The sequence below is a fragment of the Leucopleurus acutus genome (genome assembly GCF_964270905.1).
Source record: "Leucopleurus acutus genome assembly, chromosome: 4".
Taxonomy (NCBI): Eukaryota; Metazoa; Chordata; class Mammalia; order Artiodactyla; family Delphinidae; genus Leucopleurus; species Leucopleurus acutus.
This window is the reverse complement of record NC_139146.1, coordinates 88,340,349-88,362,791: the sequence shown is the minus strand read 5'-3', so window position 1 is coordinate 88,362,791 and position 22,443 is coordinate 88,340,349.

Below are 22,443 nucleotides of genomic sequence, written 5' to 3'. Positions count from 1 at the left end.
TTACCAGGTTATGTTCCACTTAAATTTGAGGGTATGCCCTTGTCCACAACCCGTTCAGCATTTATTGTTTGTAGTTTTTCTGCTGATGTTTATTCTGACAGGTGTGAGCTGACACCTCTTTGAGGTTGGATTTGCATGCATCTCATAATCCCTTGAAATTGAACTTTCAGGCATGTCCTCTTTTTTTCAAGCTGTGAGTAGCGCTTACCTCTTCAAATGGTTTTCTTGAAGTATGTGTCACATTTTGAAATATTTTGGCCATTACCTCCCTGAAGACATTCTGAGGGCAGGTTTCATTTACAGCCCTCCAGTACTTGTGCATATGAAGTGACCATTAGCACAGGTTTTAAAGCTGCTGTTGCAGGTATCGGCCATTGGGCGGCAGCATTTCTCCTTTCCCCATTCTGGGAATTACGGAAAGAGTCCTTCCTGCCAGTGGTGTTCCTCAGTTGTATATTAGAGAGGAATGTGCCCGGACAAACCCCCAAAAGCTGATGTCTCCTTACTTACGTTTGGTTTCTAAATTGAAATTATATATTTTTTTTATTGGAGTAATATTCCATTGTGTACATGGACCACTTCTTCTTTGTGCCTTCCTCTGTTGACAGACATTTTTGTTGCTTCCAAGTGTTGGCTGTGGTAAATATTGCTGGAGTGCAGGATTGCCACCCTGTGTCTTTTTGATTCTCATCCTCTCAGGTGATAGGCCCAGCAGTGGGTATGCTTGATTGAATGGTAGCTCAATATTTACCTTATCAAGGCACCTCCTTTGTGTTTTCATTACTGGTTTTTACCATGTCCCAATTAGAAACGAGGGTGCGCATTTCTCCACAACCCCTTCAGCATTTATTGTTTGCAGAATTTTTGCTGATGGCCATTATGACTGGTGTGAGCTGATAGGTTTTTGTCATTTGGATTTGCATGTCTTTAATAATTCCTAATGTTCAGCATTTTTCCATGCTTTGTTTTCTTTCTGTTAAACAAAAACAGAAAAAAACTGTGAGTACAATAAACCACTTGAAGTGGTCTTCTGGGAAGGCTGCCCTGTTTTGAATTTTTCGTCGATTTTTGACCCCAGGATTTTTTTTGAGAACAGGTGACATTTACAGGCTTGTAATGAGTGTGAATATTTAGTGACCACTACTACTGGCTTTAAAGGTGCTGTTGGGGGAAACGGCCACAAGGCGGCAGCATTTCTCCATTCCCAAAACTGGTTTCTAGGGCAGCACAGCCTTTCTGGAAGTCAGGTTCCCAGGTTGTAAATTAGAATGGAATGTGCTAGGAAAAATCCTGTAAGTTAATATTCCATTATTTCTTGTTCGATTTTTTAGTCTTTTTAAATCGAGGTAATGTTTAGAATATTGTTTGTCCTACGTGTATACAATCTGGTTCATTTGTACATTACACACACACACATATATATATACACACACACACACACACACACACATATGTAATATATTCATGTGCAGATACTCTTCCCATGTAAATTATTGCAGAGTGCTCCATTGACCTCCCTTGTTATCTGGTCGTTCTCTTTGATAAATGTATTTAGTAGGTATTTGTACACATATGGTAACCCTAATCTTAATTTTCCATACCACCCACCTTTCCATTTACATAATAATAGTTTGTTTTCTAAGTCTGTGAGTTTCTTTCTCTGTGAAAATGCTATCATTTTTGTCAGTTGTTAGATAACGCCTTTAAGTGATATCATACTATATGTCTTTTTCTTTCTGACTTACGACATGTTCTGAGATTATATCTAGGCTCATAAATGGTGCCTCAACGAGCAGTGTTTCACTGTTTTCCATGGCTAATATTCCATTATGTACATGGACCACTTCTTCTTTATCCATTCATCCAGTGATGGACATTTTGGTTGCTTCCGTGTCTTGGCTATTGTGAAAAATCCTGCAGAGAAGCTGTTGCAGCCTGTGCCTTCTCGATTCTGGTATTTTCAGGTGAGAGTTTCAGCAGTTGACCTGCTGAATGGAATGCTAACTCAATTTTTACTTTTAAACACAGCTCCTTTCTGTGCTCACTATTGGCTCTTACCACTTTACATCTCACCAGCAGCTAGAGGGTACACAGTTCTCTAAAACCCCTTCAGCATTTATTGTTTGTAGACCTTTGGCTGATGGTAGTTGACGTGTGTGTGTTGAAATCTTTTTGTAGGCTAGATTTGCATGAGTTTAAAAATTTATGTTGTTGAGCTTTTATCCATTTTCTTTGTTTTTAGAAAAATAATGAGTAAAATTTACCTCTTCATACTATCTCCTTGAAAATTTTGCCACTTGTGAATTTTTGAGGGCAGTTGTCCTTTACTGTCCTGAGTCCTTGTGAATGTTAAGTGACCGTTAGCTGTGGTTTTAAAGCCGCTCTTGTGGGAAACGGCCACAAGGCGGCAGCATTTCTACATTTCCAACTCTGGGATTTTGGGCAACAGAGGGTTCCTGGAAATCGTGTTTGTAAGCTGCAAATTAGAGCAGAATGTGCCACGGCAAACTCCCAAGAGCTTATGTCTCCTTAATTCTTGTTTGTTTTTCACATTTAATTTTTATTTCTTATCACAGCAAATTGGATAAAAATACTGTGTTTTTTCTAGGTGTACGGAATCTGGTTCATTATATCAATGTATTGATCTATTCATCTTTGGATCCTTTCCCGTGTAGGTTATTACAGAGTGTTGAGTACACCTCTTTTAGCATTCTATAGGTATTTTGTGATTATATATTTCATATGTATTACTACATGTCTGTTAACCCCCATATCCTAATTCATACATTCCTTACCCCTTTCCACTTGGTTAAACATAATTTGGTTTTCTGAGTCTATGAGTGTCCTTCTCTTGGAAATTATTTCATGGGTATCAATTTTTAGGTAACACCTATAAGTGATGTAATAGGATATCTGTCTTTCGTTTTCTTTCTTACTTCAGGTAGGGTGATTATCTCTAGATCCTTCTATGGTGGTGCCAACAGCATTGTTCCATGCTTTTCCATGGCTAATATTCCATTGTGTACATGGACCACTTCTTCTTGGTGCATTTTTCTGTTGATGGATATTTTGGTTTCTTCCAGCTCTTGGCGATGGTACATGTTGCTGCAGTGAAGGATTGCCAGCCTGTGTCTTTTTGATTCAGGTCTACTCAGCGGATAGGCCCATCAGTGGGCCTACCAGATCACAGAGTAGCTCAAGTTTTACCTTTAAACACACCTCCATTTTGTTCTCTGTACTGGCTGTTACCAGGTTACATCCCATCAGCAGCTAGAGGGTACACAGTTCTCTAAAACCCCTTCAGCATTTATACTATGTAGACTTCTTTGCTGATGATCCTTCTGATGGCTGTGAGGTGAATGTGTTTCTAGACTGGATTTGCATGGCTTTATTAATTCCTGACGTTGAGCCTTTTTCCATGCCTTTTTCTATAACAAAAAAAAAAGAGACAGAATATAAAATGTGCATAAAATATGCCTCTTGAAATTGTCGTTTTGAAATATGGATGTCTTTGGAGATTTTTGCTCGATTTACGACCGAAGGATTGTTTTGAGGACAGGTGTCATTTACAGGCCTGCAATTATTTTGACTGTCAAGTAACCATTACAGCTGCAGTTAGAGCTGCTGTTGTGTGAAACGGCCACAAGGCGGCAGCAGTTCTCATTAACCAAATCTGGTTACTAGGGAAACAGAGCCTCAATGGAAGTCCTGTTCTAGGTTGCAAATTAGAATGGAATGGGCCAGGAAAAAGCCCCTTATGTTTATATCTCACTAAATATTGTTCTTTTTTTACATTTAATTTTCATTGTTTATCACAGCAAGTGTGATTACAATGTTTTGCTTGTTTTAGGTGTGCAAGATGTGGTTGTTTTCCACATATACATATCTCTTTTCTTCTTTGGATCCTTTTCCCATTTTAGGTTATGACACAATGTTGAGTAGTCTTCTCTTGGTATCCTTTAGGTCTTTGGTGATTATATACTTCACCTGTGTTTGTATATCTCTGTTAACTCTGACATCCTAATGTATCCAATCCTCACACCTTTCCATTGGTGAACCATAAGTTTGTTTAATGAATCTGTGATTGCCTTTCTCTGTGGAAATATCTTCACTGGTATCAATTTTTAGGTAACACCTATAAGTGATATCACAGGATACGTGTCTTTCGCTTTCTGACTTACTACAAGTTGTGTGATTACTTCTAGACTCATCTATGGTGATGCAAATGGCATTGTGTCATTTTTTTCCTTGGCTAATATTCCATCTGTACGTGGACCAGTTTTTCTTTGTCCACTCAGCTGTTGATGGACTTTTTGGTTGCTTCCATGTCTTGGTTATTGTAACACTGCTGAAATGCACGTTTGCCTGCCTGTGTCTTTCAATTATGTCTTCTTCGGTTATAGGCCCAGGAGAGGGCCTGTTGGATCATATGGTAGCAAAATGTTTACCTTGTAAAGGCGTCTCCATTCTGTTCTCATTAGTGGCTCTTACCAGGTTATGTTCCACTTAAATTTGAGGGTATGCCCTTGTCCACAACCCGTTCAGCATTTATTGTTTGTAGTTTTTCTGCTGATGTTTATTCTGACAGGTGTGAGCTGACACCTCTTTGAGGTTGGATTTGCATGCATCTCATAATCCCTTGCAATTGAACTTTCAGGCATGTCCTCTTTTTTTCAAGCTGTGAGTAGCGCTTACCTCTTCAAATGGTTTTCTTGAAGTATGTGTCACATTTTGAAATATTTTGGCCATTACCTCCCTGAAGACATTCTGAGGGCAGGTTTCATTTACAGCCCTCCAGTACTTGTGCATATGAAGTGACCATTAGCACAGGTTTTAAAGCTGCTGTTGAAGGTATCGGCCATTGGGCGGCAGCATTTCTCCTTTCCCCATTCTGGGAATTACGGAAAGAGTCCTTCCTGCCAGTGGTGTTCCTCAGTTGTATATTAGAGAGGAATGTGCCCGGACAAACCCCCAAAAGCTGATGTCTCCTTACTTACGTTTGGTTTCTAAATTGAAATTATATATTTTTTTTATTGGAGTAATATTCCATTGTGTACATGGACCACTTCTTCTTTGTGCCTTCCTCTGTTGACAGACATTTTTGTTGCTTCCAAGTGTTGGCTGTGGTAAATATTGCTGGAGTGCAGGATTGCCACCCTGTGTCTTTTTGATTCTCATCCTCTCAGGTGATAGGCCCAGCAGTGGGTATGCTTGATTGAATGGTAGCTCAATATTTACCTTATCAAGGCACCTCCTTTGTGTTTTCATTACTGGTTTTTACCATGTCCCAATTAGAAACGAGGGTGCGCATTTCTCCACAACCCCTTCAGCATTTATTGTTTGCAGAATTTTTGCTGATGGCCATTATGACTGGTGTGAGCTGATAGGTTTTTGTCATTTGGATTTGCATGTCTTTAATAATTCCTAATGTTCAGCATTTTTCCATGCTTTGTTTTCTTTCTGTTAAACAAAAACAGAAAAAAACTGTGAGTACAATAAACCACTTGAAGTGGTCTTCTGGGAAGGCTGCCCTGTTTTGAATTTTTCGTCGATTTTTGACCCCAGGATTTTTTTTGAGAACAGGTGACATTTACAGGCTTTAATGAGTGTGAATATTTAGTGACCACTACTACTGGCTTTAAAGGTGCTGTTGGGGGAAACGGCCACAAGGCGGCAGCATTTCTCCATTCCCAAAACTGGTTTCTAGGGCAGCACAGCCTTTCTGGAAGTCAGGTTCCCAGGTTGTAAATTAGAATGGAATGTGCTAGGAAAAATCCTGTAAGTTAATATTCCATTATTTCTTGTTCGATTTTTTAGTCTTTTTAAATCGAGGTAATGTTTAGAATATTGTTTGTCCTACGTGTATACAATCTGGTTCATTTGTACATTACACACACACACATATATATATATACACACACACACACACACACACATATGTAATATATTCATGTGCAGATACTCTTCCCATGTAAATTATTGCAGAGTGGTCCATTGACCTCTCTTGCTATATGGTCGTTCTCTTTGATAAATGTATTTAGTAGGTATTTGTACACATATGGTAACCCTAATCTTAATTTTCCATACCACCCACCTTTCCATTTACATAAGAATAGTTTGTTTTCTAAGTCTGTGAGTTTCTTTCTCTGTGAAAATGCTATCATTTTTGTCAGTTGTTAGATAACGCCTTTAAGTGATATCATACTATATGTCTTTTTCTTTCTGACTTACGGCATGTTCTGAGATTATATCTAGGCTCATAAATGGTGCCTCAACGAGCAGTGTTTCACTGTTTTCCATGGCTAATATTCCATTATGTACATGGACCACTTCTTCTTTATCCATTCATCCATTGATGGACATTTTGGTTGCTTCCGTGTCTTGGCTATTGTGAAAAATCCTGCAGAGAAGCTGTTGCAGCCTGTGCCTTCTCGATTCTGGTATTTTCAGGTGAGAGTTTCAGCAGTTGACCTGCTGAATGGAATGCTAACTCAATTTTTACTTTTAAACACAGCTCCTTTCTGTGCTCACTATTGGCTCTTACCACTTTACATCTCACCAGCAGCTAGAGGGTACACAGTTCTCTAAAACCCCTTCAGCATTTATTGTTTGTAGACCTTTGGCTGATGGTAGTTGACGTGTGTGTGTTGAAATCTTTTTGTAGGCTAGATTTGCATGAGTTTAAAAATTTATGTTGTTGAGCTTTTATCCATTTTCTTTGTTTTTAGAAAAATAATGAGTAAAATTTACCTCTTCATACTATCTCCTTGAAAATTTTGCCACTTGTGAATTTTTGAGGGCAGTTGTCCTTTACTGTCCTGAGTCCTTGTGAATGTTAAGTGACCGTTAGCTGTGGTTTTAAAGCCGCTCTTGTGGGAAACGGCCACAAGGCGGCAGCATTTCTACATTTCCAACTCTGGGATTTTGGGCAACAGAGGGTTCCTGGAAATCGTGTTTGTAAGCTGCAAATTAGAGCAGAATGTGCCACGGCAAACTCCCAAGAGCTTATGTCTCCTTAATTCTTGTTTGTTTTTCACATTTAATTTTTATTTCTTATCACAGCAAATTGGATAAAAATACTGTGTTTTTTCTAGGTGTACGGAATCTGGTTCATTATATCAATGTATTGATCTATTCATCTTTGGATCCTTTCCCGTGTAGGTTATTACAGAGTGTTGAGTACACCTTTTAGCATTCTATAGGTATTTTGTGATTATATATTTCATATGTATTACTACATGTCTGTTAACCCCCATATCCTAATTCATACATTCCTTACCCCTTTCCACTTGGTTAAACATAATTTGGTTTTCTGAGTCTATGAGTGTCCTTCTCTTGGAAATTATTTCATGGGTATCAATTTTTAGGTAACACCTATAAGTGATGTAATAGGATATCTGTCTTTCGTTTTCTTTCTTACTTCAGGTAGGGTGAGTATCTCTAGATCCTTCTATGGTGGTGCCAACAGCATTGTTCCATGCTTTTCCATGGCTAATATTCCATTGTGTACATGGACCACTTCTTCTTGGTGCATTTTTCTGTTGATGGATATTTTGGTTTCTTCCAGCTCTTGGCGATGGTACATGTTGCTGCAGTGAAGGATTGCCAGCCTGTGTCTTTTTGATTCAGGTGTACTCAGCGGATAGGCCCATCAGTGGGCCTACCAGATCACAGAGTAGCTCAAGTTTTACCTTTAAACACACCTCCATTTTGTTCTCTGTACTGGCTGTTACCAGGTTACATCCCATCAGCAGCTAGAGGGTACACAGTTCTCTAAAACCCCTTCAGCATTTATACTATGTAGACTTCTTTGCTGATGATCCTTCTGACGGCTGTGAGGTGAATGTGTTTCTAGACTGGATTTGCATGGCTTTATTAATTCCTGACGTTGAGCGTTTTTCCATGCCTTTTTCTATAACAAAAAAAAAGAGACAGAATATAAAATGTGCATAAAATATGCCTCTTGAAATTGTCGTTTTGAAATATGGATGTCTTTGGAGATTTTTGCTCGATTTACGACCAAAGGATTGTTTTGAGGACAGGTGTCATTTACAGGCCTGCAATTATTTTGACTGTCAAGTAACCATTACAGCTGCAGTTAGAGCTGCTGTTGTGTGAAACGGCCACAAGGCGGCAGCAGTTCTCATTAACCAAATCTGGTTACTAGGGAAACAGAGCCTCAATGGAAGTCCTGTTCTAGGTTGCAAATTAGAATGGAATGGGCCAGGAAAAAGCCCCTTATGTTTATATCTCACTAAATATTGTTCTTTTTTTACATTTAATTTTCATTGTTTATCACAGCAAGTGTGATTACAATGTTTTGCTTGTTTTAGGTGTGCAAGATGTGGTTGTTTTCCACATATACATATCTCTTTTCTTCTTTGGATCCTTTTCCCATTTTAGGTTATGACACAATGTTGAGTAGTCTTCTCTTGGTATCCTTTAGGTCTTTGGTGATTATATACTTCACCTGTGTTTGTATATCTCTGTTAACTCTGACATCCTAATGTATCCAATCCTCACACCTTTCCATTGGTGAACCATAAGTTTGTTTAATGAATCTGTGATTGCCTTTCTCTGTGGAAATATCTTCACTGGTATCAATTTTTAGGTAACACCTATAAGTGATATCACAGGATACGTGTCTTTCGCTTTCTGACTTACTACAAGTTGTGTGATTACTTCTAGACTCATCTATGGTGATGCAAATGGCATTGTGTCATTTTTTTCCTTGGCTAATATTCCATCTGTACGTGGACCAGTTTTTCTTTGTCCACTCAGCTGTTGATGGACTTTTTGGTTGCTTCCATGTCTTGGTTATTGTAACACTGCTGAAATGCACGTTTGCCTGCCTGTGTCTTTCAATTATGTCTTCTTCGGTTATAGGCCCAGGAGAGGGCCTGTTGGATCATATGGTAGCAAAATGTTTACCTTGTAAAGGCGTCTCCATTCTGTTCTCATTAGTGGCTCTTACCAGGTTATGTTCCACTTAAATTTGAGGGTATGCCCTTGTCCACAACCCGTTCAGCATTTATTGTTTGTAGTTTTTCTGCTGATGTTTATTCTGACAGGTGTGAGCTGACACCTCTTTGAGGTTGGATTTGCATGCATCTCATAATCCCTTGAAATTGAACTTTCAGGCATGTCCTCTTTTTTTCAAGCTGTGAGTAGCGCTTACCTCTTCAAATGGTTTTCTTGAAGTATGTGTCACATTTTGAAATATTTTGGCCATTACCTCCCTGAAGACATTCTGAGGGCAGGTTTCATTTACAGCCCTCCAGTACTTGTGCATATGAAGTGACCATTAGCACAGGTTTTAAAGCTGCTGTTGCAGGTATCGGCCATTGGGCGGCAGCATTTCTCCTTTCCCCATTCTGGGAATTACGGAAAGAGTCCTTCCTGCCAGTGGTGTTCCTCAGTTGTATATTAGAGAGGAATGTGCCCGGACAAACCCCCAAAAGCTGATGTCTCCTTACTTACGTTTGGTTTCTAAATTGAAATTATATATTTTTTTTATTGGAGTAATATTCCATTGTGTACATGGACCACTTCTTCTTTGTGCCTTCCTCTGTTGACAGACATTTTTGTTGCTTCCAAGTGTTGGCTGTGGTAAATATTGCTGGAGTGCAGGATTGCCACCCTGTGTCTTTTTGATTCTCATCCTCTCAGGTGATAGGCCCAGCAGTGGGTATGCTTGATTGAATGGTAGCTCAATATTTACCTTATCAAGGCACCTCCTTTGTGTTTTCATTACTGGTTTTTACCATGTCCCAATTAGAAACGAGGGTGCGCATTTCTCCACAACCCCTTCAGCATTTATTGTTTGCAGAATTTTTGCTGATGGCCATTATGACTGGTGTGAGCTGATAGGTTTTTGTCATTTGGATTTGCATGTCTTTAATAATTCCTAATGTTCAGCATTTTTCCATGCTTTGTTTTCTTTCTGTTAAACAAAAACAGAAAAAAACTGTGAGTACAATAAACCACTTGAAGTGGTCTTCTGGGAAGGCTGCCCTGTTTTGAATTTTTCGTCGATTTTTGACCCCAGGATTTTTTTTGAGAACAGGTGACATTTACAGGCTTGTAATGAGTGTGAATATTTAGTGACCACTACTACTGGCTTTAAAGGTGCTGTTGGGGGAAACGGCCACAAGGCGGCAGCATTTCTCCATTCCCAAAACTGGTTTCTAGGGCAGCACAGCCTTTCTGGAAGTCAGGTTCCCAGGTTGTAAATTAGAATGGAATGTGCTAGGAAAAATCCTGTAAGTTAATATTCCATTATTTCTTGTTCGATTTTTTAGTCTTTTTAAATCGAGGTAATGTTTAGAATATTGTTTGTCCTACGTGTATACAATCTGGTTCATTTGTACATTACACACACACACATATATATATATACACACACACACACACACACACATATGTAATATATTCATGTGCAGATACTCTTCCCATGTAAATTATTGCAGAGTGCTCCATTGACCTCCCTTGCTATATGGTCGTTCTCTTTGATAAATGTATTTAGTAGGTATTTGTACACATATGGTAACCCTAATCTTAATTTTCCATACCACCCACCTTTCCATTTACATAAGAATAGTTTGTTTTCTAAGTCTGTGAGTTTCTTTCTCTGTGAAAATGCTATCATTTTTGTCAGTTGTTAGATAACGCCTTTAAGTGATATCATACTATATGTCTTTTTCTTTCTGACTTACGGCATGTTCTGAGATTATATCTAGGCTCATAAATGGTGCCTCAACGAGCAGTGTTTCACTGTTTTCCATGGCTAATATTCCATTATGTACATGGACCACTTCTTCTTTATCCATTCATCCAGTGATGGACATTTTGGTTGCTTCCGTGTCTTGGCTATTGTGAAAAATCCTGCAGTGAAGCTGTTGCAGCCTGTGCCTTCTCGACTCTGGTATTTTCAGGTGAGAGTTTCAGCAGTTGACCTGCTGAATGGAATGCTAACTCAATTTTTACTTTTAAACACAGCTCCTTTCTGTGCTCACTATTGGCTCTTACCACTTTACATCTCACCAGCAGCTAGAGGGTACACAGTTCTCTAAAACCCCTTCAGCATTTATTGTTTGTAGACCTTTGGCTGATGGTAGTTGACGTGTGTGTGTTGAAATCTTTTTGTAGGCTAGATTTGCATGAGTTTAAAAATTTATGTTGTTGAGCTTTTATCCATTTTCTTTGTTTTTAGAAAAATAATGAGTAAAATTTACCTCTTCATACTATCTCCTTGAAAATTTTGCCACTTGTGAATTTTTGAGGGCAGTTGTCCTTTACTGTCCTGAGTCCTTGTGAATGTTAAGTGACCGTTAGCTGTGGTTTTAAAGCCGCTCTTGTGGGAAACGGCCACAAGGCGGCAGCATTTCTACATTTCCAACTCTGGGATTTTGGGCAACAGAGGGTTCCTGGAAATCGTGTTTGTAAGCTGCAAATTAGAGCAGAATGTGCCACGGCAAACTCCCAAGAGCTTATGTCTCCTTAATTCTTGTTTGTTTTTCACATTTAATTTTTATTTCTTATCACAGCAAATTGGATAAAAATACTGTGTTTTTTCTAGGTGTACGGAATCTGGTTCATTATATCAATGTATTGATCTATTCATCTTTGGATCCTTTCCCGTGTAGGTTATTACAGAGTGTTGAGTACACCTCTTTTAGCATTCTATAGGTATTTTGTGATTATATATTTCATATGTATTACTACATGTCTGTTAACCCCCATATCCTAATTCATACATTCCTTACCCCTTTCCACTTGGTTAAACATAATTTGGTTTTCTGAGTCTATGAGTGTCCTTCTCTTGGAAATTATTTCATGGGTATCAATTTTTAGGTAACACCTATAAGTGATGTAATAGGATATCTGTCTTTCGTTTTCTTTCTTACTTCAGGTAGGGTGATTATCTCTAGATCCTTCTATGGTGGTGCCAACAGCATTGTTCCATGCTTTTCCATGGCTAATATTCCATTGTGTACATGGACCACTTCTTCTTGGTGCATTTTTCTGTTGATGGATATTTTGGTTTCTTCCAGCTCTTGGCGATGGTACATGTTGCTGCAGTGAAGGATTGCCAGCCTGTGTCTTTTTGATTCAGGTCTACTCAGCGGATAGGCCCATCAGTGGGCCTACCAGATCACAGAGTAGCTCAAGTTTTACCTTTAAACACACCTCCATTTTGTTCTCTGTACTGGCTGTTACCAGGTTACATCCCATCAGCAGCTAGAGGGTACACAGTTCTCTAAAACCCCTTCAGCATTTATACTATGTAGACTTCTTTGCTGATGATCCTTCTGACGGCTGTGAGGTGAATGTGTTTCTAGACTGGATTTGCATGGCTTTATTAATTCCTGACGTTGAGCGTTTTTCCATGCCTTTTTCTATAACAAAAAAAAAGAGACAGAATATAAAATGTGCATAAAATATGCCTCTTGAAATTGTCGTTTTGAAATATGGATGTCTTTGGAGATTTTTGCTCGATTTACGACCGAAGGATTGTTTTGAGGACAGGTGTCATTTACAGGCCTGCAATTATTTTGACTGTCAAGTAACCATTACAGCTGCAGTTAGAGCTGCTGTTGTGTGAAACGGCCACAAGGCGGCAGCAGTTCTCATTAACCAAATCTGGTTACTAGGGAAACAGAGCCTCAATGGAAGTCCTGTTCTAGGTTGCAAATTAGAATGGAATGGGCCAGGAAAAAGCCCCTTATGTTTATATCTCACTAAATATTGTTCTTTTTTTACATTTAATTTTCATTGTTTATCACAGCAAGTGTGATTACAATGTTTTGCTTGTTTTAGGTGTGCAAGATGTGGTTGTTTTCCACATATACATATCTCTTTTCTTCTTTGGATCCTTTTCCCATTTTAGGTTATGACACAATGTTGAGTAGTCTTCTCTTGGTATCCTTTAGGTCTTTGGTGATTATATACTTCACCTGTGTTTGTATATCTCTGTTAACTCTGACATCCTAATGTATCCAATCCTCACACCTTTCCATTGGTGAACCATAAGTTTGTTTAATGAATCTGTGATTGCCTTTCTCTGTGGAAATATCTTCACTGGTATCAATTTTTAGGTAACACCTATAAGTGATATCACAGGATATGTGTCTTTCGCTTTCAGACTTACTACAAGTTGTGTGATTACTTCTAGACTCATCTATGGTGATGCAAATGGCATTGTGTCATTTTTTTCCTTGGCTAATATTCCATCTGTACGTGGACCAGTTTTTCTTTGTCCACTCAGCTGTTGATGGACTTTTTGGTTGCTTCCATGTCTTGGTTATTGTAACACTGCTGAAATGCACGTTTGCCTGCCTGTGTCTTTCAATTATGTCTTCTTCGGTTATAGGCCCAGGAGAGGGCCTGTTGGATCATATGGTAGCAAAATGTTTACCTTGTAAAGGCGTCTCCATTCTGTTCTCATTAGTGGCTCTTACCAGGTTATGTTCCACTTAAATTTGAGGGTATGCCCTTGTCCACAACCCGTTCAGCATTTATTGTTTGTAGTTTTTCTGCTGATGTTTATTCTGACAGGTGTGAGCTGACACCTCTTTGAGGTTGGATTTGCATGCATCTCATAATCCCTTGAAATTGAACTTTCAGGCATGTCCTCTGTTTTTCAAGCTGTGAGTAGTGCTTACCTCTTCAAATGGTTTTCTTGAAGTATGTGTCACATTTTGAAATATTTTGGCCATTACCTCCCTGAAGACATTCTGAGGGCAGGTTTCATTTACAGCCCTCCAGTACTTGTGCATATGAAGTGACCATTAGCACAGGTTTTAAAGCTGCTGTTGCAGGTATCGGCCATTGGGCGGCAGCATTTCTCCTTTCCCCATTCTGGGAATTACGGAAAGAGTCCTTCCTGCCAGTGGTGTTCCTCAGTTGTATATTAGAGAGGAATGTGCCCGGACAAACCCCCAAAAGCTGATGTCTCCTTACTTACGTTTGGTTTCTAAATTGAAATTATATATTTTTTTATTGGAGTAATATTCCATTGTGTACATGGACCACTTCTTCTTTGTGCCTTCCTCTGTTGACAGACATTTTTGTTGCTTCCAAGTGTTGGCTGTGGTAAATATTGCTGGAGTGCAGGATGCCACCCTGTGTCTTTTTGATTCTCATCCTCTCAGGTGATAGGCCCAGCAGTGGGTATGCTTGATTGAATGGTAGCTCAATATTTACCTTATCAAGGCACCTCCTTTGTGTTTTCATTACTGGTTTTTACCATGTCCCAATTAGAAACGAGGGTGCGCATTTCTCCACAACCCCTTCAGCATTTATTGTTTGCAGAATTTTTGCTGATGGCCATTATGACTGGTGTGAGCTGATAGGTTTTTGTCATTTGGATTTGCATGTCTTTAATAATTCCTAATGTTCAGCATTTTTCCATGCTTTGTTTTCTTTCTGTTAAACAAAAACAGAAAAAAACTGTGAGTACAATAAACCACTTGAAGTGGTCTTCTGGGAAGGCTGCCCTGTTTTGAATTTTTCGTCGATTTTTGACCCCAGGATTTTTTTTGAGAACAGGTGACATTTACAGGCTTGTAATGAGTGTGAATATTTAGTGACCACTACTACTGGCTTTAAAGGTGCTGTTGGGGGAAACGGCCACAAGGCGGCAGCATTTCTCCATTCCCAAAACTGGTTTCTAGGGCAGCACAGCCTTTCTGGAAGTCAGGTTCCCAGGTTGTAAATTAGAATGGAATGTGCTAGGAAAAATCCTGTAAGTTAATATTCCATTATTTCTTGTTCGATTTTTTAGTCTTTTTAAATCGAGGTAATGTTTAGAATATTGTTTGTCCTACGTGTATACAATCTGGTTCATTTGTACATTACACACACACACATATATATATATACACACACACACACACACACACATATGTAATATATTCATGTGCAGATACTCTTCCCATGTAAATTATTGCAGAGTGCTCCATTGACCTCCCTTGTTATCTGGTCGTTCTCTTTGATAAATGTATTTAGTAGGTATTTGTACACATATGGTAACCCTAATCTTAATTTTCCATACCACCCACCTTTCCATTTACATAAGAATAGTTTGTTTTCTAAGTCTGTGAGTTTCTTTCTCTGTGAAAATGCTATCATTTTTGTCAGTTGTTAGATAACGCCTTTAAGTGATATCATACTATATGTCTTTTTCTTTCTGACTTACGACATGTTCTGAGATTATATCTAGGCTCATAAATGGTGCCTCAACGAGCAGTGTTTCACTGTTTTCCATGGCTAATATTCCATTATGTACATGGACCACTTCTTCTTTATCCATTCATCCATTGATGGACATTTTGGTTGCTTCCGTGTCTTGGCTATTGTGAAAAATCCTGCAGAGAAGCTGTTGCAGCCTGTGCCTTCTCGATTCTGGTATTTTCAGGTGAGAGTTTCAGCAGTTGACCTGCTGAATGGAATGCTAACTCAATTTTTACTTTTAAACACAGCTCCTTTCTGTGCTCACTATTGGCTCTTACCACTTTACATCTCACCAGCAGCTAGAGGGTACACAGTTCTCTAAAACCCCTTCAGCATTTATTGTTTGTAGACCTTTGGCTGATGGTAGTTGACGTGTGTGTGTTGAAATCTTTTTGTAGGCTAGATTTGCATGAGTTTAAAAATTTATGTTGTTGAGCTTTTATCCATTTTCTTTGTTTTTAGAAAAATAATGAGTAAAATTTACCTCTTCATACTATCTCCTTGAAAATTTTGCCACTTGTGAATTTTTGAGGGCAGTTGTCCTTTACTGTCCTGAGTCCTTGTGAATGTTAAGTGACCGTTAGCTGTGGTTTTAAAGCCGCTCTTGTGGGAAACGGCCACAAGGCGGCAGCATTTCTACATTTCCAACTCTGGGATTTTGGGCAACAGAGGGTTCCTGGAAATCGTGTTTGTAAGCTGCAAATTAGAGCAGAATGTGCCACGGCAAACTCCCAAGAGCTTATGTCTCCTTAATTCTTGTTTGTTTTTCACATTTAATTTTTATTTCTTATCACAGCAAATTGGATAAAAATACTGTGTTTTTTCTAGGTGTACGGAATCTGGTTCATTATATCAATGTATTGATCTATTCATCTTTGGATCCTTTCCCGTGTAGGTTATTACAGAGTGTTGAGTACACCTCTTTTAGCATTCTATAGGTATTTTGTGATTATATATTTCATATGTATTACTACATGTCTGTTAACCCCCATATCCTAATTCATACATTCCTTACCCCTTTCCACTTGGTTAAACATAATTTGGTTTTCTGAGTCTATGAGTGTCCTTCTCTTGGAAATTATTTCATGGGTATCAATTTTTAGGTAACACCTATAAGTGATGTAATAGGATATTTGTCTTTCGTTTTCTTTCTTACTTCAGGTAGGGTGAGTATCTCTAGATCCTTCTATGGTGGTGCCAACAGCATTGTTCCATGCTTTTCCATGGCTAATATTCCATTGTGTACATGGACCACTTCTTCTTGGTGCATTTTTCTGTTGATGGATATTTTGGTTTCTTCCAGCTCTTGGCGATGGTACATGTTGCTGCAGTGAAGGATTGCCAGCCTGTGTCTTTTTGATTCAGGTCTACTCAGCGGATAGGCCCATCAGTGGGCCTACCAGATCACAGAGTAGCTCAAGTTTTACCTTTAAACACACCTCCATTTTGTTCTCTGTACTGGCTGTTACCAGGTTACATCCCATCAGCAGCTAGAGGGTACACAGTTCTCTAAAACCCCTTCAGCATTTATACTATGTAGACTTCTTTGCTGATGATCCTTCTGACGGCTGTGAGGTGAATGTGTTTCTAGACTGGATTTGCATGGCTTTATTAATTCCTGACGTTGAGCGTTTTTCCATGCCTTTTTCTATAACAAAAAAAAAGAGACAGAATATAAAATGTGCATAAAATATGCCTCTTGAAATTGTCGTTTTGAAATATGGATGTCTTTGGAGATTTTTGCTCGATTTACGACCGAAGGATTGTTTTGAGGACAGGTGTCATTTACAGGCCTGCAATTATTTTGACTGTCAAGTAACCATTACAGCTGCAGTTAGAGCTGCTGTTGTGTGAAACGGCCACAAGGCAGCAGCAGTTCTCATTAACCAAATCTGGTTACTAGGGAAACAGAGCCTCAATGGAAGTCCTGTTCTAGGTTGCAAATTAGAATGGAATGGGCCAGGAAAAAGCCCCTTATGTTTATATCTCACTAAATATTGTTCTTTTTTTACATTTAATTTTCATTGTTTATCACAGCAAGTGTGATTACAATGTTTTGCTTGTTTTAGGTGTGCAAGATGTGGTTGTTTTCCACATATACATATCTCTTTTCTTCTTTGGATCCTTTTCCCATTTTAGGTTATGACACAATGTTGAGTAGTCTTCTCTTGGTATCCTTTAGGTCTTTGGTGATTATATACTTCACCTGTGTTTGTATATCTCTGTTAACTCTGACATCCTAATGTATCTAATCCTCACACCTTTCCATTGGTGAACCATAAGTTTGTTTAATGAATCTGTGATTGCCTTTCTCTGTGGAAATATCTTCACTGGTATCAATTTTTAGGTAACACCTATAAGTGATATCACAGGATACGTGTCTTTCCCTTTCTGACTTACTACAAGTTGTGTGATTACTTCTAGACTCATCTATGGTGATGCAAATGGCATTGTGTCATTTTTTTCCTTGGCTAATATTCCATCTGTACGTGGACCAGTTTTTCTTTGTCCACTCAGCTGTTGATGGACTTTTTGGTTGCTTCCATGTCTTGGTTATTGTAACACTGCTGAAATGCACGTTTGCCTGCCTGTGTCTTTCAATTATGTCTTCTTCGGTTATAGGCCCAGGAGAGGGCCTGTTGGATCATATGGTAGCAAAATGTTTACCTTGTAAAGGCGTCTCCATTCTGTTCTCATTAGTGGCTCTTACCAGGTTATGTTCCACTTAAATTTGAGGGTATGCCCTTGTCCACAACCCGTTCAGCATTTATTGTTTGTAGTTTTTCTGCTGATGTTTATTCTGACAGGTGTGAGCTGACACCTCTTTGAGGTTGGATTTGCATGCATCTCATAATCCCTTGCAATTGAACTTTCAGGCATGTCCTCTTTTTTTCAAGCTGTGAGTAGCGCTTACCTCTTCAAATGGTTTTCTTGAAGTATGTGTCACATTTTGAAATATTTTGGCCATTACCTCCCTGAAGACATTCTGAGGGCAGGTTTCATTTACAGCCCTCCAGTACTTGTGCATATGAAGTGACCATTAGCACAGGTTTTAAAGCTGCTGTTGCAGGTATCGGCCATTGGGCGGCAGCATTTCTCCTTTCCCCATTCTGGGAATTACGGAAAGAGTCCTTCCTGCCAGTGGTGTTCCTCAGTTGTATATTAGAGAGGAATGTGCCCGGACAAACCCCCAAAAGCTGATGTCTCCTTACTTACGTTTGGTTTCTAAATTGAAATTATATATTTTTTTTATTGGAGTAATATTCCATTGTGTACATGGACCACTTCTTCTTTGTGCCTTCCTCTGTTGACAGACATTTTTGTTGCTTCCAAGTGTTGGCTGTGGTAAATATTGCTGGAGTGCAGGATTGCCACCCTGTGTCTTTTTGATTCTCATCCTCTCAGGTGATAGGCCCAGCAGTGGGTATGCTTGATTGAATGGTAGCTCAATATTTACCTTATCAAGGCACCTTCTTTGTGTTTTCATTACTGGTTTTTACCATGTCCCAATTAGAAACGAGGGTGCGCATTTCTCCACAACCCCTTCAGCATTTATTGTTTGCAGAATTTTTGCTGATGGCCATTATGACTGGTGTGAGCTGATAGGTTTTTGTCATTTGGATTTGCATGTCTTTAATAATTCCTAATGTTCAGCATTTTTCCATGCTTTGTTTTCTTTCTGTTAAACAAAAACAGAAAAAAACTGTGAGTACAATAAACCACTTGAAGTGGTCTTCTGGGAAGGCTGCCCTGTTTTGAATTTTTCATCGATTTTTGACCCCAGGATTTTTTTTGAGAACAGGTGACATTTACAGGCTTGTAATGAGTGTGAATATTTAGTGACCACTACTACTGGCTTTAAAGGTGCTGTTGGGGGAAACGGCCACAAGGCGGCAGCATTTCTCCATTCCCAAAACTGGTTTCTAGGGCAGCACAGCCTTTCTGGAAGTCAGGTTCCCAGGTTGTAAATTAGAATGGAATGTGCTAGGAAAAATCCTGTAAGTTAATATTCCATTATTTCTTGTTCGATTTTTTAGTCTTTTTAAATCGAGGTAATGTTTAGAATATTGTTTGTCCTACGTGTATACAATCTGGTTCATTTGTACATTACACACACACACATATATATATATACACACACACACACACACACACATATGTAATATATTCATGTGCAGATACTCTTCCCATGTAAATTATTGCAGAGTGCTCCATTGACCTCCCTTGCTATATGGTCGTTCTCTTTGATAAATGTATTTAGTAGGTATTTGTACACATATGGTAACCCTAATCTTAATTTTCCATACCACCCACCTTTCCATTTACATAAGAATAGTTTGTTTTCTAAGTCTGTGAGTTTCTTTCTCTGTGAAAATGCTATCATTTTTGTCAGTTGTTAGATAACGCCTTTAAGTGATATCATACTATATGTCTTTTTCTTTCTGACTTACGGCATGTTCTGAGATTATATCTAGGCTCATAAATGGTGCCTCAACGAGCAGTGTTTCACTGTTTTCCATGGCTAATATTCCATTATGTACATGGACCACTTCTTCTTTATCCATTCATCCAGTGATGGACATTTTGGTTGCTTCCGTGTCTTGGCTATTGTGAAAAATCCTGCAGTGAAGCTGTTGCAGCCTGTGCCTTCTCGACTCTGGTATTTTCAGGTGAGAGTTTCAGCAGTTGACCTGCTGAATGGAATGCTAACTCAATTTTTACTTTTAAACACAGCTCCTTTCTGTGCTCACTATTGGCTCTTACCACTTTACATCTCACCAGCAGCTAGAGGGTACACAGTTCTCTAAAACCCCTTCAGCATTTATTGTTTGTAGACCTTTGGCTGATGGTAGTTGACGTGTGTGTGTTGAAATCTTTTTGTCGGCTAGATTTGCATGAGTTTAAAAATTTATGTTGTTGAGCTTTTATCCATTTTCTTTGTTTTTAGAAAAATAATGAGTAAAATTTACCTCTTCATACTATCTCCTTGAAAATTTTGCCACTTGTGAATTTTTGAGGGCAGTTGTCCTTTACTGTCCTGAGTCCTTGTGAATGTTAAGTGACCGTTAGCTGTGGTTTTAAAGCCGCTCTTGTGGGAAACGGCCACAAGGCGGCAGCATTTCTACATTTCCAACTCTGGGATTTTGGGCAACAGAGGGTTCCTGGAAATCGTGTTTGTAAGCTGCAAATTAGAGCAGAATGTGCCACGGCAAACTCCCAAGAGCTTATGTCTCCTTAATTCTTGTTTGTTTTTCACATTTAATTTTTATTTCTTATCACAGCAAATTGGATAAAAATACTGTGTTTTTTCTAGGTGTACGGAATCTGGTTCATTATATCAATGTATTGATCTATTCATCTTTGGATCCTTTCCCGTGTAGGTTATTACAGAGTGTTGAGTACACCTCTTTTAGCATTCTATAGGTATTTTGTGATTATATATTTCATATGTATTACTACATGTCTGTTAACCCCCATATCCTAATTCATACATTCCTTACCCCTTTCCACTTGGTTAAACATAATTTGGTTTTCTGAGTCTATGAGTGTCCTTCTCTTGGAAATTATTTCATGGGTATCAATTTTTAGGTAACACCTATAAGTGATGTAATAGGATATCTGTCTTTCGTTTTCTTTCTTACTTCAGGTAGGGTGATTATCTCTAGATCCTTCTATGGTGGTGCCAACAGCATTGTTCCATGCTTTTCCATGGCTAATATTCCATTGTGTACATGGACCACTTCTTCTTGGTGCATTTTTCTGTTGATGGATATTTTGGTTTCTTCCAGCTCTTGGCGATGGTACATGTTGCTGCAGTGAAGGATTGCCAGCCTGTGTCTTTTTGATTCAGGTCTACTCAGCGGATAGGCCCATCAGTGGGCCTACCAGATCACAGAGTAGCTCAAGTTTTACCTTTAAACACACCTCCATTTTGTTCTCTGTACTGGCTGTTACCAGGTTACATCCCATCAGCAGCTAGAGGGTACACAGTTCTCTAAAACCCCTTCAGCATTTATACTATGTAGACTTCTTTGCTGATGATCCTTCTGACGGCTGTGAGGTGAATGTGTTTCTAGACTGGATTTGCATGGCTTTATTAATTCCTGACGTTGAGCCTTTTTCCATGCCTTTTTCTATAACAAAAAAAAAAGAGACAGAATATAAAATGTGCATAAAATATGCCTCTTGAAATTGTCGTTTTGAAATATGGATGTCTTTGGAGATTTTTGCTCGATTTACGACCGAAGGATTGTTTTGAGGACAGGTGTCATTTACAGGCCTGCAATTATTTTGACTGTCAAGTAACCATTACAGCTGCAGTTAGAGCTGCTGTTGTGTGAAACGGCCACAAGGCGGCAGCAGTTCTCATTAACCAAATCTGGTTACTAGGGAAACAGAGCCTCAATGGAAGTCCTGTTCTAGGTTGCAAATTAGAATGGAATGGGCCAGGAAAAAGCCCCTTATGTTTATATCTCACTAAATATTGTTCTTTTTTTACATTTAATTTTCATTGTTTATCACAGCAAGTGTGATTACAATGTTTTGCTTGTTTTAGGTGTGCAAGATGTGGTTGTTTTCCACATATACATATCTCTTTTCTTCTTTGGATCCTTTTCCCATTTTAGGTTATGACACAATGTTGAGTAGTCTTCTCTTGGTATCCTTTAGGTCTTTGGTGATTATATACTTCACCTGTGTTTGTATATCTCTGTTAACTCTGACATCCTAATGTATCCAATCCTCACACCTTTCCATTGGTGAACCATAAGTTTGTTTAATGAATCTGTGATTGCCTTTCTCTGTGGAAATATCTTCACTGGTATCAATTTTTAGGTAACACCTATAAGTGATATCACAGGATACGTGTCTTTCGCTTTCTGACTTACTACAAGTTGTGTGATTACTTCTAGACTCATCTATGGTGATGCAAATGGCATTGTGTCATTTTTTTCCTTGACTAATATTCCATCTGTACGTGGACCAGTTTTTCTTTGTCCACTCAGCTGTTGATGGACTTTTTGGTTGCTTCCATGTCTTGGTTATTGTAACACTGCTGAAATGCACGTTTGCCTGCCTGTGTCTTTCAATTATGTCTTCTTCGGTTATAGGCCCAGGAGAGGGCCTGTTGGATCATATGGTAGCAAAATGTTTACCTTGTAAAGGCGTCTCCATTCTGTTCTCATTAGTGGCTCTTACCAGGTTATGTTC